The sequence below is a fragment of the Schistocerca serialis genome, chromosome 5, assembly GCF_023864345.2.
Source record: "Schistocerca serialis cubense isolate TAMUIC-IGC-003099 chromosome 5, iqSchSeri2.2, whole genome shotgun sequence".
Taxonomy (NCBI): Eukaryota; Metazoa; Arthropoda; class Insecta; order Orthoptera; family Acrididae; genus Schistocerca; species Schistocerca serialis.
Window position 1 is genome coordinate 561,209,958 of NC_064642.1, and position 18,449 is coordinate 561,228,406.

The 18,449-nt window shown below is 45.2% G+C and overlaps 1 protein-coding gene across 6 annotated transcripts in view; it reads right to left on the bottom strand.

The window, feature by feature from the left end:
* Window positions 1-18,449, bottom strand: part of LOC126480967 (myosin heavy chain 95F) — a 390,816-nt gene that overhangs the window by 276,219 nt on the left and 96,148 nt on the right. Inside the window, exon 1 of one of the 6 annotated variants that reach the window (XM_050104398.1) lies at window positions 7,319-7,418. The exons of the other annotated variants lie outside the window; for them this stretch is intronic. The gene's annotated coding sequence lies outside the window, so the exon portion shown is untranslated. Of the gene's footprint in view, window positions 1-7,318; window positions 7,419-18,449 lie in introns of those variants that run through there. 6 annotated transcript variants of the gene reach the window in all.

Here is an 18,449-nt window from a genome sequence, read left to right on the forward strand (position 1 = left end):
CCTCGACATTTTCTAACTTTATTACACGCAGGAAATGCAGTAAGGACAAGCACCAAAGCTGTCCACTCTCGTTGCAGAAGGCCGGTGTCCACTTTTTGCTACAGAGGCGCCCGGATATGCTGTCTCCGATGAGAGACTTCAGATGCCCGTCTGATGCTTCTCTAATGGCAGTCAGGTCGATTCCCTCACACTCATTTTCAGTCCAGTTGGATAAGTCCCTCCGTAACGACCCGATAAAGAGGATATACAAGGCTGTTAGGCCTCCGAGAAACAGACAGCAATGCACACTCACCGCGCTGCTGATAACGTGGCTATATATCTCAGTACACTGGATATTTCCACTGTACTAAGCTTGTCATAGAGGACGCACTTTAACGTAATGCATAAACTACATCGTTTTCTTGTCCCTTCGTACCGCATCGGAGCAAGGTCGGCATGACTATGAACGGATGTGGCTTTGTTAATTTAAGGAATGGCCGAATGCACTTCCTGTTGCCAACCCGTTACCCCTCGGGACGAATGCATGTATCCCGTCTGTCCGCGCATGATAGCGAGCGACAGTTTTCTAAAGGTTTGCAAATCGTGTTAACAGAGGTGAGACTTGGGTACCAATCCAGTTTTCGCCTAGTGAGTTGTGGAAAACCGCCTAAAAACTACATTCAGGTTGACCAGCACACCGGCCCTCGGCGCTAATCCACCAGGCGGATTCGATCCGTGGCCGGGACATCTCTCTGTCCGGGAAGTGGCGCTTGACGCGTACTGCTATCTGGGTCGATATAGCTGCACTACATATGTCATTTCAAAATCTTATCTAGCGGGCCGGCCGGTGTGGCCGAGCGGTTCTAGGCGCTTCAGTCTGGAACCGCGCAACCGCTACGGTCGCAGGTTCGAATCCTGCCTCGAGCATGGATGTGTGATGTCCTTAGATTAGTTAGGTCTAAGTAGGGGACTGATTACCTCAGATGTTAAGTCCCATAGTGCTCAGAGCCATTTTTCTTATCTAGCGTAAACGATATTTCCAGTTTACATGAATTTTATATTTGTTTCTAGATAATAACTCAGGGTGCTCGGTTAAATTGGTCAAATGGCTCTAAGCACTATGGGACCTAATATCTGAGGTCATCAGTCTCCTAGACTTAGAACTACTTGAACTTAACTAACCTAAGGACATTACACACATCCATGCCGAGGTAGGATTCGAACCTGCGACTGTAGCAGCAGCGCGTGTCCGGACTGAAGCGCCTAGAACCGCTCGGCCACAGCGGCCGGCGTTGCTCGGTTATTCCAATATTTCATTTATTGATATTTTTAATCTGGCAAGATTTCGAACATTTGTGCACTATGAACTGGTAGAACACCCGTGGATTGTTCGATCAAGTAACGTGCCGAGAGCAACTGAAGAATCAGAAGCTTGTTATAAGTTACATCAAACATCGAACACTACTTTTGTAAATTACAATGTTACATGTAAAAACACACAGTTTACATTATTTGATGATAAATAGAACAATAAATACAAATTGTCAGTGCTAGCGGCAATGAATTAGCGGCGTTCAATAAGTAATGTAGCGTATTCTTTTTTTCTGAAATCAGGATTCGAAACACCATATTACTCCCAACTGTATTGGCTACAAAAGCCTATTTTTGAGCATAATTTTCATTCAATGCGACCGTCTTGCGCCACCTTACTAGGAGGACCTGAATGCCCACGTGGTACCACTCTACTGAAGAGATGGGAGCAAACGACTAGTTAACATCGGTACCGGTATTTTAGCACTGAATAACCAACCGGTATTTTTCGGTATTTGTTTGGCCTCGGTTACAACAGGTGCTTTTTATTTTTTACTAAGAACCGGGAAAAAGAAACGAAATATCAACTAACAAATGCAGCAGTAGTGTTAAAATTTTTTATTTTAAAATAAAGCTTTTTCTTTAAAAAAAAACGAGTACGTTTTAATTTCACTGCTTTGAAATGTCGCGTTATAACAGAAAAAGGAGAAAGCTATAAGTGGCGTTTTAATAAGAATGCCGGCAGAAACGAGCAACAAACACATGGCATGAGAAATAGTTTAGCGTGACTGAGACAATACCTGTTACCATGTGGCGTAGTCTATTAGCTGGTAGCGTGTACATGCAGGGTGCAGGACATACCCCATTTGCTCCAGATGGTACTTTCTCAGTGTCGTCGTCGGACATCATTTGTACTACAGAATGGCACCGTGCCCGCCTGGTTGGCAGTGCGGTCTAACGCACTGCTTTCCGGTCGGAAAGAGCGCCTGGTCCCCGGCACGAATCCGCCCGGCGGATTTGTGTCGAGGTCCGGTGAACCGGCCAGTCTGTGGATGGTTTTTAGGGGGTTTTCCATCTGCCTCGGCGAATGCGGGCTGGTTCCCCTTATTCCGCCTCAGTTACACTATGTCGGCCATTGCTGTGGAAACAATTTCTCCACGTACGCGTACACCACCATTACTCTACCACGCAAACATAGGGGTCTGGTGTGAGACGTTCCCTTGGGGGTCCACCGGGGGCCGAACCGCACAATAACCTTGGGTTCGGTGTGGGGCGGCGGAGGGTTGAAGTGGACTGCGGTAGTCGTCGTAGGGTTGCGGAGCACTGCGGCTGCGGCGGGGACGGAGCCTCTCCGTCGTTTCTAGGCCTCCGGTTCACATACAACACAATGGCATCGTCCCTAGTCTCCACGACAAACGTGCGACATTTGAGGAGAAAACTTCAAACTTAGCAATTCATTCATAGGTTAGACAAAAATAGAATGTAGCTGATCTGCTGCCTATGTTTACATAATATACCTTTATCTGCTTGTAGCCCTTGTAAATAGACAAATTAACACGAAAAATAGAGTTCTTCAACCTCAGCTTTTGCCCTTTAGCACTGATTATTCCTAAAGCCCTAAAAATGCTATCATCCTCGATTACAACATGATTTTTGAGCAGAGTTTCAAAAAGTTAGAATCAGTATCAGAAGACTAGTGATTTTTTGTAGTATTCGACCACTTCGAGAAAAGCAGCGAACGGTGGACGGATTAATTTCTCTTTTATTTGCTTATTTAATGTGGTATTTTGATTCTACGTGCCTTGAAACTGAGGGAGTCAAAAGTTTTCAATCTCTGTTCGATATCTGTGTTTATTACAGGAAATAGCAGGAATAAAAAGCGAAAACTGGTTATTTCATAAACTGGTTACTTTGAGCGATTTTAACAGTCAGTATAAACTGGCGTCGAAGAAAACAGATATAACCGCAAGCCGGTTGTTTCAGCGATAACCGCCATCCCTACCCTACTGGTCGTTGTCGGAGTCAACGTTTTGCTGCAACAGTAATCTCCCCATCATCCCCACGCAGCACTTGCCGCGGAGTGGTCCGTCATTGGGCGAAACAGATGGAAGTCGGAAATCGAGGAAGCCAGCGGGCTCACGTTTTTTAGTACCCCAACTGATGGTCGAGTGTGTCAGTACTACCAACAGAGACGTCTAGTTGAGCAGCGAGGTGTTTTATTGTCATCCGTCGATCACTTCGAATGAGAGTATCCGCACGTTCCAACATTCTTCAATAAGCTCGAGGCCATGGGAGTGGATCCGGTGCAGCATCCAAGTAATGATGAATCCTGGGCGAATGTGTTGACACAGGCTATGAGCCAATTCTCCAGCATTAGCATCATGTGTATCTTTTGTGTTTATTAAACTTACGGAAAAACGCTACGAACTTACGCAATAAGTTCAAATTAAATGTCATACCCTTCACGTCTGCACCTCACCTTGCTATCGTATTTTTATTAAATCGAACATTATTACGTTTTGCCTATCGTCGGTGCATGAGATGATAACAGCAAAAGCAGACCATGCGTCACAGCCATTTGTATCTTATCGCAATGGTTTCGGACGAGGCGTTGTTATCAAAACAATATGCAATGAGCGAGATGTTGGAGATCATGCTAAACTTCAACATTTCCTTTTGTCTTTCTCTACTGGGCGCTGTCACAAGCTTCTCCAAAGCCACAGCACAATACACACATGCCATATTAATCTACATAAATCAATCTCATGATGGAAGCTTTCGAAGCACGTTGTCGAAATAAACGAAATAAACGGTGACTGGTAACAGTAAAAGTTTTCAGTCTATGTTGTATACGAGGTAAACCCGAACTCCACAGATTGAATCCAAACTCCACCGACAAAAGTTCGGAAGCTGTTAAGGGATATTTTCTTAGTATTTTAGTATAAGGAATCTGTGGCCTCCACTTGTTCGATACAGAGGAGTTTTATTTCGTTTGATTTCGTACACCCGTTAATTTTTGTATCTGTCTTATCTGCACAACATTGAAAATGTCAACGGTATACGCACTGTGTGCCTTGTTTGCAAAGTAACTCGTTCCATTCAGTTACGGTGTTTTCTCTCGACAACAGTAATGCCAACTTTACCCTTCACCCACAAGTCTGCATTCACTACTGCTGTGTTTATTTATTTATTTAAATGTCAAGTTCCGTAGGACCAAATTGAGGAGCAAATCTCCAAGGTCATGGAACGTGTCAGTACATGAACTTACAACATGAAAAGTAATAACAGATAAAAATAAATGTTCATGAACCTGAAAGAAAAGAAAAGAAAGTTTAAGAGAAGAAAGTTTAAGTAAACGCTATCAGCAATACAATGAGAATCATCTTAATTTTTCAAGGAACTCCTCGACAGAATAGAAGGAGTGACCCATGAGGAAACTCTTCAGTTTCGATTTGAAAGCGCGTGGATTACTGCTAAGATTTTTGAATTCGAGTGGCAGCTTATTGAAAATGGATGCAGCAGTATACTGCACACCTTTTTGCACAAGAGTTAAGGAAGTCCGATCCAAATGGAGGTTTGATTTCTGGCGAGTATTAACCGAGTGAAAGCTGCTTATTCTTGGACATAAACTAATATTGGTAACAAGAAACGACAATAAGGAATATGTCTCGGGTTTGTTTTTTCCGCAGTGTTAGTTGTTTATTAAAAGTAAAACTCAGCAATATGGATGAGTTCACTGATGAAGAGCTGATCGGTATGCACCTCGTCCACTGAATGCAACGGAAGAGCGGGACAGCAACACTATGCTGAGCCGTTCCCGCTACATGTCAACCACATCACAGCACTCCTGCATCTGTGTTGTGTGTTGTAAATTTCGATGATCGCGTATTATTAGCCTTTTCACTGTTCTGAAGGTATTTTCACAGAAACGTAGGTAATCGGGGATAACAACTCGAATACATCATAATTACATTATTCCTCTGTAACGAGTCACCGAAGACCGTCGGTTCCTTACGCCAAAATGCTCAGAAAATGTCCCTATCTCGTCCCACACCATCAAGATATACCCTGCAAATAAATTGTCTTGGAACATGTGTGGCGAAAAAAAAGTACCAGGCGACGAGGTTTTAACTCTTGCAACCCTCATTACAAAAATTACTAACTAAAACGAAAGGATATGAGGTAGGATGTAATATGACATTAGAGACGGGAAAATTTACCAAATTGCGGTTGATTACGATGTGCGATCGTTTTTTATACTCACAGTTAACAAAATAGTGCGGCTGTTACTCCGTGGTCTTATGGATGTCACAATAAAACCCAAGGTTTCATCTCCATCTGCGGAGGACATTTTCAAAGGGGATCGTAGCTTCATTGAGTGTCCAATTTACACCCTGGTTCGCTAGTGACTGAGGCAAAATTCCGTTTTACGTGTGCACCAGCGCAGTGGTGTGACATTACATGTTTTGAATACCCAGCGTAATTAGCCGTTGTCAGTTGATGTCGTCTGCTATTGCAGTCACCCCATGGTGGAAGGCAGGTACACATCTTCCTCGGCACCGGGAACAAAACGTCATTCAGTTTCATGCCCTCTTCCCTTCTACTGAAATTCCTGGGATGTTTAATAATTTCTATGGCTCTCTGTACAACTTTTCATAGGACCCGCTTGTGGCGGCCACTATTTGAGTTGTATCAAAATGAGTGTGGTGGTCTGTTGGCTGGAAAGCATGTTCCGCAACAGCTGATCTGTCAATCTCTCCCCTTATACAGATGCCCTTGTGCTCTTCTAGTCGTGTTTTGGCCGTTCTTTTTCTAGTGTCCACGTACACTTCCCCACAAATGCATCCTATAAACTCCTGCTTTTCCTAATGGTTTGCGGCTACCCTTGGCCAACTTTAGGTGATGATATATCTTCCAGAAGGGTCTATATATTATCGCGAAGTTTCGTTTTGTCAAGATTTGTCCCATGCGGTCAGTAAAGTCCTTAACGAAAGACTTTTTTATTTTGCAGGTACTTGTGGATCGCTATGATTTTTGCACTGCGATCTTAACGCTCTCTTTATATCAACGAACGAATAACCATTCTTGAGCAAAGCATTGGTGACGTGTTTTAATTCCACCCTAACCAGCTATGATTCGCAATGTTACTTGCACTATTCCCAATGTTTTTACAACGCCCCGGCTTTGTTGTGGGTGGTGGTTCGAATCCCGGTGTAGGTAACGACCTGTGTCCGTGGGTTTTCGGTAAACTGTGTAGCTTAAGGTATTACCTTCTTTCTTGAAATCTAGCACATCAAGAAAATTTAATCTTCCGCCTGCCTTTTCATCCATGGTAAAGTGAATCTTCGTATTAATCCCGTTGCTTGTGAAAACGACCTAGTTCCTTTCTGCCATGCCTCCACAAAACAAACATATCATCTACGTACCGGAACTAAATATGCGGCTTCCTGTTGGCAGTTTCCAATGGCCGCTCCTCGAAATATGCCATAAAGAAATTCGCTCTAACTGGTCTTAAGGGGGTCTCCCTAGCTACGCTATCCGTGGGTTCATAGACATAATCGTTCCAGTTTAAATAAACGGTTTTGAGGCAAAATTTAAAAAGTTCTGCAATAGCAGGAGGAACCATCGTAAGCAGCGATACCACATCAGACTAAGTAATATATACTCCGGCTGGACCACTATGCCGTTCAATTTACTGATAAAATTTGCCGAATTCTTGATAAAGGAGTCCGATCGGAGCCAATACAGTCGTAACAATATTGTCAAGAACTTGGCAATCGAATAAGGAGACGAACCAGTGGTACTATCTCTAGGTCTCAGAGCAAGATGTTCATTATGCACTTTGGCAACCCGCAAAGGCTTGATGGCAGCGCAACTGAACTGAACAGACTTTCCTGGGCGCTCTGTTCGACAGAGGACTTTACTATCAACCACGTAACAGTTCTAAGAACATTTTTATACTGCAGTCGCAGTTCTGAGCGGGCGAGCAAGTGGCTGCCCCATTTGTCCATATGCTGGTGTACAGTACCTGGCGAGTGGTGACGTCCAGATGAGTGTAAGGAAATCCGCTCGCCCGCGTGAAGAGTCGGCGGTGTGGCAGAACCAGGAGGTGGCCGTGTGCACCGCGGGAGGGCGGGTCCTGGTGCTCGCACAGGCGTGCCGCATCCACTGCCGGCGGCGGGCAGATAGCGGCTCCGCGACACGGCCCGCCGGCCAGATAAGCCTATCGCTATCAGCACCCGCAGAGCGTGCCTTCACCCGCACTGCCGCGCGGCAGCGCTCAGGTGTTGCGGCCGCTGCCGCCGAGTCGCGAGTCCGCCTATGTTTGCAAATATCGCTCCCTGCTGAGGCCGTTAAGCCGCCAAAACGCGTTACTGTTCTTATGCGGAGGGCAACATTTCGAACACTAGTGCTGAACAAGTCATCACCGCAAGGATTTACTACACAAAGAAAATCTAACATTCTGTATCTGCATTGTGTTAGGTAAATAACCGAGTCTCTTTCGAAGAGAAACACACTCTAGCACAAAAAATAAATAAATACACTACTGGCAATTAAAATTGCTACACCAAGAACAAATGCAGATGATAAACGGGTATTCATTGGACAAATGTATTATACTAGAACTGACATGTGACTACATTTTCACGCAATTTGGGTGTATAAATCCTGAGAAATCAGTACCCAGAACAACCACCTCTGGTCGTAATGACGGCCTTGATACGCCTGGGCATTGAGTCAAACAGAGCTCCGATGGCGTGTACAGGTACAGCTGTCCATTCAGCTTCAACACGATACCACAGTTCATCAAGAGTAGTGACTGGCATATTGTGACGAGCCAGTAACTCGGCAACCATTGACCACATGTTTTGAATTGGTGAGAAATCTGGAGAATGTGCTGGCCAGGGCTCCAGTCGAACATTTTCTGTATCCAGAAAGGCCCGTACAGGACCTGCAAAATGCGGTCGCGCATTATCCTGTTGAAATGTAGGGTTTCGCAGGGATCGAATGAAGGATAGAGCCACGGGTCGTAACACATCTGAAATGTAACGTCCCCTGTTCAAAGTGCCGTCAGTGCGAACAAGAGGTGACTGAGACGTGTAACCAATGGCACCCCATACCATCACGGCGGGTGATACGCCAGTATGGCGATGACGAATACACCCTTCCAATGTGCGTTCATCGCAATGTCGCCAAACACGGATGCGACCATCATGATGCTGTAAACAGAACCTGGATTCATCCGAAAAAATGACGTTTTGCCTTTCGTGCACCCAGGTCCGTCGTTGTGTACACCATCGCAGGCGCTCCTGTCTGTGATGCAGCGACAAGTGTAACCGCAGCCATGGTCTCCGAGCTGATAGTCCATGCTGCTGCAAACGTCGTCGAACTGTTCGTGCAGATGGTTGTTGTCTTGCAAACGTCCCCATCTGTTGACTCAGGGATCGAGACGTGGCTGCACGATCCGTTACATCCATGCGGATAAGATGCCTGTCATCTCGACTGCTAGTGATACGAGGCCGTTGGGATCCAGCACGGCGTTGCGTATTACCTTCCTGAACCCACCGATTCCATATTCTGCTAACAGTTATTGGATGTCGACCAACGCGAGCAACAATGTCACGATACGATAAACCGCAATCGCTATAGGTTACAATCCGACCTTTATCAAAGCCGGAAACGTGATGGTACGCATTTCTCCTCCTTACACGAGGCATCACAACGACGTTTCACCAGGTAACGCCGGTCAACTGCTGTTTGTGTATGAGAAATCGGTTAGAAACTTTCCTCATGTCAGCACGTTGTAGGTGTCGCCACTGGCGCCAGCCTTCTGTGAATGATCTGAAAAGCTAATCATTTCCATATCACAGCATATTCTTCCTGTCGGTTAAATTTCGCGTCTGTAGCACGTCTTCTTCGTGGTCTAGCAATTTTAATGGCCAGTATTGTAAAATAAAAATAGAAAAAATAAAGGACGCACCACGAAAGAATTACCCAGTTGGGTTGGAAATCGGCAGAGGTGATGTACACGTACGGACAAACAAATGATGACGATTCAAGAAAGATGGGTGATTTATTCAAGAGAAAGGGATTCACAAATCGAGCAAGTCAATAACGGTTGATCCACCTCTGACCCTTATGCATCAGTTACTCGTCTTGGCAGTGATTGATAGAGTTGTTGGATATCCTTCTGAGAGATATCGTGCCAGATTCTATCCAATTGGCGCCTTAGGTCGTCTCGAGCTGATTGGAGCGCCTTGCACATAATGCTCCAAACGCTGGAGAGATCCGGCGACCTTGCTGGCCAAGTAAGCACGAAGACAAGCAATAGCAACTCTCGCCGTGTACTGGCGAGAATAATCTTGCCGATATGTAGGTCCGGGAGAGCTTGCCTTGGAGGGTACCAAAACTGGTCGTAGAATATCGTCGACGAACCGTTGCGCTGTAAGGGTGCCGCGAATGACAACCAAAAGGTTCCTCCTATGAACAGAAATGGCATCCCAGTTCATCACTCCAGGTAGTCGGGCCTTATGGCGGGCTACAGTCAGGCTGGTATCGCACCACTGTCCGGGGCCTCTCTAGACACGTCTTCGCTGGCCATCGAGGCACAGTTTCAACCGGAACTCATCGCTCAAAACAGTTCTACTGCAGTCAGTGAGGTTCCAGGCCGGACACGTGTCTGGACGCACCCCGAGATACCGCCCGACGACAACCAGGAGTGATAGTCTGGGATGCCATTAATTTTCATAGGAGGAACCTTTTGGTTGTCATTCGCGGCACCATTACAGCGCAACGGTACGTCACCGATATTCTACAAACCGTTTTGTTGCCGATCATGGCAGTCCATCCTGGTCTTACATTTAAGCAAAATAAGCCTGCCCACACATGGCGAGAGTTTCTGCTGCTTGCTCAAAATCAAACATGGTTCAAATGGCTCTGAGCACTATGGGACTTAACATCTGAGGTCATCAGTCCCCTAGAACTTGGAACTACTTAAACCTAACTAACCTAAGGACATCACTCGCATCCATGCCCGAGGCAGGATTCGAACCTGCGACAGCAGCGGTCTCGCAGTTCCAGACTGAAGCGCCTAGAACCGCTCGGCAACACCGGCCGGCTGCTGCTTGCCTTCGTGCTCCCCAAACCTACCTTTGCCAGCAATGTCACCAGATCTCTCCCCAATTGAGATCGTTTGGAGCATTACCGCCAGAGCACTCCAATCAGTTCGTGATTTTGACGATCTAACATGCCAATCGGACAGAATTTGCCGTCATATCCCTCAGGAGGGCATGCAACAACTCTACCAATCGTTACCAAGCCGAATAACTGCTTGCATAACGGCGAGAGGAGGACCAACGTGTTCTTGACTTGCTCAGTTTGTGAAGCTCTGGCTCTTGAATAAATCATCCAATTTCCTGAAATTGCAATAATTTGTTTGTTTTTACACGTTCATCACATCTACATCTACAATTTTTCATCCCATTCGGATAATTCATTCGTGGTGCGCTTTTTTTTTCTTTACTGTAAATTGGCTTCAGATAGGCTTAAGTCCAGAATCACTTATGTTTAAATAATTCGCTCATTCGACTGAATTTAAACTTGTTCCAGCATTATTCCTCATCCGTATAATTGTAAACAGTCGCTGACTTACCGACTATTGGACCTGATTTGTGAATGGACTGTGGACTTCCCTGCAGATGCAATTCAACAGCCGGCCGCTGTGGCTGATCGGTTCTAGGCGCTTCAGTCCGGAACCGCGCTGTTGCTACGGTCGCAGGTTCGAATCCTGTCTAGGGCATGGTTGCGTGTGTTACCCTTAGGTTAGTTAGGTTTAAGTAGTTCTAAGTCTAGGGGACTGATGACCTCGGATGTTAAGTCCCATAGTGCTTACAGCCATTGAACCATTTCGCATTCAACAAGTCCTTCTTAATGGACAAAATCGACAGATATAGAAGTCATTTCAGGAGCGCCCATAAAAGTGTGATAGAATGGTTACTGTGTACGGTATACAAGGTGTCTGACTGTTACAGGTACAAACCAAAGTGGCGAGTATAAGGTACTGAAACAAGCAAATAACCTTCATGAGCATCAGTTCGGAAACCAATGGCTTCCCCTATACGAAGTATCCACAAGAGCAGTCGTGGCAATGTTACAACACTGCTAATGTCTAAGCCTACGTTCTACAAATGTTCCTTATTGTAAAAGGATGCGTGTGTCGTACATGCGTGATGGTGCACTGGCTCAATTTCATGTGTCTGCTCGGGGATACGTATCACGAATCTTCGACAAGTGTATCTGCCTTGGCTCGCCAATACCATACCCTCCCTGCTCTCCCGATTTTAACGTGCTGAATTTTTTTGTGGGTATAATTAAAAACTTTAGTGCATTGCAGCCCTGATGGTAGTGTCGATGAACTCTGGGAACGCAATGTGAATGGTTGTCAGTGCTTCGGAACGCGCGTGGAATTTCTGAACGTATACGGACATCGACGACGAGACGTGCTGATGTCTGCCTTCACAGGAACAGTGGCCTTGTCGAACACTCTTGTAATGTGTTTGTTCTCAAATGCGCATCTGTAGTTAGGATACTCGGGGACAGTGTTATTAGATGTTCATGTACTCAGTGGTAAGCCGGCCGGTTGTGGCCGAGCGGTTCTAGGCGCTACAGTCTGGAACCGCGCGACCGCTCCGGTCGCAGGATCGAATCCTGCCTCGGGCATGGACGTGTGTGATGTCCTTAGGTTAGTTAGGTTTACGTAGTTCTAAGTTCTAGGGGACTGATAACCTTAGAAATTAAGTCCCATAGTGCTCAGAGCAATTTGAACCATTTTTTACTCAGTCGCAAAACGTCGTATTGGAGAAACCATTGGTTAGTTGAGCTATTTTCATAACTGTTTTACTGTCCTCTACTCGCCCCTTTGATTTGTACCTATAATAGTCAAACGCCCTGTGCAGCTACTCCTAGAGGTCCAGTGCGGGCTGTAATTATCGTATGGCAGCGAAACTTGGTAGATTAATGCGTTATGCTAGAAAAAATTAGTTTCAGTTTTGGCGACCAGGTGCAAATGTGGCACTGTGAATGCTAGAAAGACATATAAAAACGTTTCCATATGTGACGGATTAGGAACGAGACGTGGGCAAAAAAGGTTAAACACGTGAGAAAGGCATAGTGCTGGTTCTATTATTAACCGCCACTTACACAATTTGTTAAATATAAGCATCAGAGACGTCGACGAGATGCTGTACAGCGCCAGATTTGCACCTGGTGGCCAAAACTGAAAATATTTTTACCCCAGCTACACTGCTTCTTCATTAACGCAGTAACATATCTACCAAGTTTCGCTGCCATACGATAGTTACAGCCTGTACTGAACATCCGTTAATGGCTGCATTTTAGTTACAACTACCCGGTAAGATGTAATGAGTAACGCCGAAATCTCCTTAAGGCTGTCCGTAAATGATGCGGTTGTCTGTAAGAAGGTACCAATTGCAGAAGACTGTAGCGAATTACGGGAGTACCTCCAGAGGTTCGATGATTGGTGTACGGACGGCCATTTGACCGTAAACGTAAATAAATACATCGTACTACGCAAAAATAGTTGGAGAAATACACTACACGATTACGTAATTGCCGATAAATCAGTAGAAAGAGGAACATAAAGTACACAGTAGTAAAGAAGGCACGCACAACGAGGGGGACCACTGGAGGATTGACCACCACACGTGAGCAGATCCGATGGCAACGATAAGAGCCATCCAGTAGTGAGCTGACCTACCATAAATGCAACATCCGGAAAGAGCTACTGTCGTTAGCAGGCGGCTGAATGACGCAGCATTCGCCAGACGCCAACCATTATGACAGCTGCCACTCACCTCTCCACAGCGTCGCGCCCCATTCCCCTGGTATCGACTATATGGTGGACATGGTGGCCTGCAGACTGGCAGCAGGTCACCTTTAGTGACGAGTCCCGCTTCTGTCTTGGAGGTGACAACCACCGGGTCTGTGTCCGAAGAGGCGGCGCAGAGGGCCACGAAGAGCGGTTTATGCTCTCCTATCACACGTCCCGTAAGGCTGTGTTCACACTGCCGGCCGGGCCGAGCCGAGCCTGGCCGGGCCGCCGCCCGCTTCGATATCAAACACATGGTTTTGAATTGCGGTGTTCACACTGGCGGCCGGGCCGCGCCGACACGGCGTGAGCCTCCCGGAGCCGAGCCAGCGACATCCCGAGTGTTTAATATTGCCGGCGCGAGCCGACCGCAGGCGCGAGCCTGTGGAGCAGCACTACAGCTTCTGCAGTACACGCATCACACGTCTCCCTTCTGCTTTCTTCACAAGTGTGACTGCACACGTCTTTTATTTTAAGACGTTACCTCACATTTCACAATCAGTGAGGAAAAATTACGTTTATTATAATGATACATGCGAAATTACTTTTATTTCATTTATTTAATCTACCGTATTTACATGTATTTACAACAATAGCGGCATTGCCGCCACTGAATAGTTCGCATTTACTTGTAAACGGAGACAGATATGAGTGTCACTGAGGGACGGAAATGTGTCCCTACCAGATGATAATGCATTGTAAAGTCATGCTGTGGCAGTTCCTTATCAGTGGAAATAGAACCACTGAGTCAAAGGGCATTATCTCAAAACTCTTCGCCTATCAATCTGTCTATCTTACAAGGTAATGAAAAGAATTCTGTGAGGTCATCAGTGGCTCCACATGATGAACCATCACCACTGCCAAGAAGAAAAAAGAAGAAAAAAGTTGGAAAATTCTGAAGGAGTATTTCTGCGATTCTTCGTTGAAGGCACAGCAAGACATTACCCTACATGACGAAGCTAATTACTTCCTAAAGATTGTCAGGAGTCCCATAAACTCTCTTCCCCTCAGAGGTAAGCGTTTGTGAAATTTAAAATACAAAAGCATGACTACAATTAACTGGAGGTAGTGAATGCTGTACAAAGTTCTACTGAGAGCCAAAAAGTGTGTACTAACGAATCTTACCTTATCGTTATACACAATTTTTCTTCTGCTGTTATACTTCTGCGAAAATTTGTGTTCTGTTTAGAAATTTTGTCTTGAATGTTCTGCAGCACATACTGAAATGTATTATGATTCGTTCTGTAATTTGAATAAAATTTTTTAAGGATAGTTTTTAAGTTCTTCATATAAAGAAAAAAAACTCTCCTAAATGTCTGTCGCTATTCATGGGATGAATCCATAACCTCCTAGTTCTTCCGTACTTCAAAACTCGACGAGTTACTGCAGAGTCAAAACAATACCAATAAAAGAGTGAAGACATTGTTCTACACGACAGCACAGACCAGCTAAAGGCGAGCAACTGTTGACTGCAGCTGCGTTTTCTACTGACTTGCTTGTCAGCTGTCGAAGGGTGGAGATCTTTTTAAATTTATTTATTTGGCCTCCCGCCTGCCATTTAGCCAAAGAGTGGGGATTACCTTGACAGTGCAGCGCAGCCCGCCAAGGAAGAAAAAAAAACAATGAAGAACAATGAAACGCACATCTGTGCCGATCTACAGTAGTTTCATTAACTCTCCATTATTTTTTCTGTCAAAGTAGACAACGAGACTACAGAATTGCGCTTCAGTTATCTTTTAGTTCGAAATACGAAATATACATCATACTAATTGTATGATGTTGATGACAAATAATTGTTTGTCTTTTGTGATGCAACGTGTGGCCAATTATAAAAGCATAGCAGATGATTGTCCAGTAGCCGAGGGAAAATTTCTTATACATTTGGATTTATCTAGGGAATGAGACCATTAAAAAAATAAGAGGGACCGGCACTAGGTCTGCGCTGATCACTAGTAATTAGTTTTTTTCTGTCCTGCATTATATGACTACACTAAACCAAGCTGTAACCGCGCGAACTCCGTGGCTTGCGGACGCGGTACTGACGCCACTGAATAGCTCGCATTACTTGAGACCAGAGACAGATATTAGTATCATTATCATTTCAAAAACTTTTTGGTACTTTTAGCTACATTTCATTTCCAACAATGTATGGTCTAAAACTGATCTAACAGTAAGCTACCCGCTACATAACTTTTTCACTACAAGATTTGTAAATCAAGTGCACAACGTTGACAAATAGTATCATTTCACAATGACTGTTAAGAAATATGGAAAGATAAATGATTCAATACGAAGCTAAGATGTTGCACTACCACGTGTACAAAAATCAGATTCTTTAGCCGCATACTTTCTTCAAAATCGGTTGGGAAGCGTTACGAAACTAAGAAATCACGCGAAACGAAAAGTAGACTTTTTCTTTTTTCACGACGTAAGTAACGCTTTCAAGGAAAAAATAAGTTCATAAAACGATGTGGCGAAGTCTCATGTGATGCCGAGCGGTCTAAGGCGCTGCAGTCATGGGCTGTGCGGCTGGTCCCGGCGGAGGTTCGAGTCCTCCCTCGGGCACGGGTGTGTGTGTTTGTCTTTAGGATAATTTTGGTTAAGTAGTGTGTAACCTTAGGGACTGGTGACGTTAGCAGTTAAGTCCCATAAGATTTCACACACATGTGAACATTTTTGAACTAATGTGATGGTGTGAAGTCCGTTATCCTATGGTGCCCGTCCACCATTAGCATTCCCAGCGGGCTCCGTGACAGACGTGCGGCACATGGATGAGGTTCTACAAGCGGTAGCTCTGCTCTTCGTGAACGCTCACACCGACGTCCTATTTCAACAGGACAGCTGTCGTTTTCATACCGCTGCAAACTCCCCGGGCTGCGTTGGACACGCTGACATGGCCAGCCGCATTCACCAATCTCTCCCCGATCCAAAATGTGGAGGATGCTACAGAACGTGTCATTAGGATTCCACCTCCACCCACCAATCAGTGGGATCTACGCGCTCTGCAAGCAGCATGGGATGGAGTATCACATCATTTCGTATGTGTGGTACCAACGTCCACCTGCCTGCCAACGATGATCGCAATCCGCCTTGTCCTTTTAGGTGCAGCTCTTTTTATGACGATGTTTGTACATGTACATGTACGAATTCACATTGAAATCCGATCATGTCTTACTTTGTCAGGCAAGCTATCTGCTAGTGATGGGACAGAAAGCAAGTATAGAAAATTTCGTTACTACTACCTTCCAAAAAATTACAAGAAGCCAGTTACACAGAAGAAAGAATGGGAGAGGGAAGTTATCTACATACATTGATGTGAAATTCAGACCACCTAAAAAAGAAAGGAAGCTTAGGGTTATACGTCCTGTCGAAGACGAAGTCGTTAGAAATTAAACGCAAGCTTCGACTGGGGCGAGTTTGCGAAGGAAATCAGCCGTTGACTGTCGTAAGAACCACCTAGGCGTTCTCCTTAAACGACTTAGGGAAATCACAGACAGCCAATATTTGTACGGTCGGATGGGGATATGAATCACCATCCTTTATAACATAATATCAGCGTCTTCCCACTACGCCATCTCGCTCGGTGTATATTATAAATGTAGTTTACAGGACGAGGTCGGCTAATTCCTCCGAACTTAGGACCGACTGAACCAACGTGGGTAATACAGGCCGAAGGACTGCAGTCCTTGCACAGCCACCTCGGATCACGCCCCCCCCCCCCCCCCAATGAAAAATGTACCCGCACACTATGATGGATGGTCTCAACCACAGCACTTCCTGCTGTTAAGCACCCCTTATCACATTATCATCCCACTCTGGGGCGGGCTGGAAGCCAGTGGTGGAGGGAAACCACAAACAGTTACCCAGAATTCATTGCTGGTTTTCACTGTGTCACGTGTGACAATGCTGTAACGGCACATTTTAGTCAAAATATTAAGGCTGTAACTCATGTTGTATCGTGACTTTCGAAGCTCTCTCAACATGTGAACACGAGTGTAGGACGGGGTAAAACAACGGCAAACGACAACCGCTGATATCTGGCCCATCATACGAAGTGGTCAGGAAGTTTGAAAAGCTTGTGAGGGTGTTGCAGCGCAGGTTGTGCCGAGAAACAATTGTTGCGCCGTTTCCGAGTAAATTAGCATTGAAGTTACCCAATCAGGCCATTGCGAGCGCAAATTCAAGCAGCCAGACAGACGATGCCATCAAACGTAGTCATCGTTTGGTTTCCTAAAACCGAACAGTAGAGCGATACAAAAATTGGACGTGGGACGGTAGTAAGGATCTGGCCCGAGCCAAAGGCTGATCATTAAATGTATACGCACTTGCGAATGTGGACAACCATCAGCTGAAGAGTGGATACATTGCACACCACGAGTTAGGACATGAGGTTAAATGCAGGGTTACAAAACGCGTCATCTGCGGCAGTTCAGTCATTGGTCACTTAAAATCAGCTGTCGAAAGATCATCGCCCAATCACGTCATACGAATTCCGTAATTTTAATCGTGCTACAGGTTAAAGTTCATAAATTGGAGATTATTTTCAAAGAACCGTACTTCCAATTTTGTACCTTTGAAGGCTCGTTTAATGCTACGGTGGAAAAGTGCGAACTTTGAAAAGAAAAAAAAAATGAGCCACCTGAAAGCACTTGGCAACGCATAGCAGACGTTCAGCGTTGCCAGCTGATTGCTTTGGAGCAGGAAAAGTGATTTACGGCTTGATAGGAGCTGATGTGAGTCAGTCCCTACTCGCATCTGCCTGATAACCGATAACGTTTACTGTTCCGGTAGAGTTACCTGCTACAGCAGAATATGTGGGTCACGCACTTGTGTATTAATGTGTTGCCGCTTCTACATTTCACTGGAATAGCGTCTTGTAGGAGCATGACTAGGCAGCCATTCAGTCTGAGGTTTTTCTGTGATATTCCTCGATCACTTGAGGCGAATAACGGCGTTTCCTTTCTAGTAGCAGGTTGTTTTCTATCGCGAGAAATTAAATCTCGCGTCAGGTTTCTGCGAAAGTAGGTGTCTTGTTTTAGTGGTCACTTGACTAAAGTTTCTTGTCTGTTCTCCAGTATAGCAATTCGCCTTTCCGATTTGCTCTCTTTTCACGACAGTGATTAAAGTATGTTGATTTATTGCATAATGGGCCAGGTGGGTGGCTGTAATAATAGTGTGCGGGACAAGGCAGCTCATTTTGAGTAGCGAAGCGTGATTTCTATTCATTGCGCATCAATGTGACATACTAACTGGGCTTAAAAAAAGTCCCTCA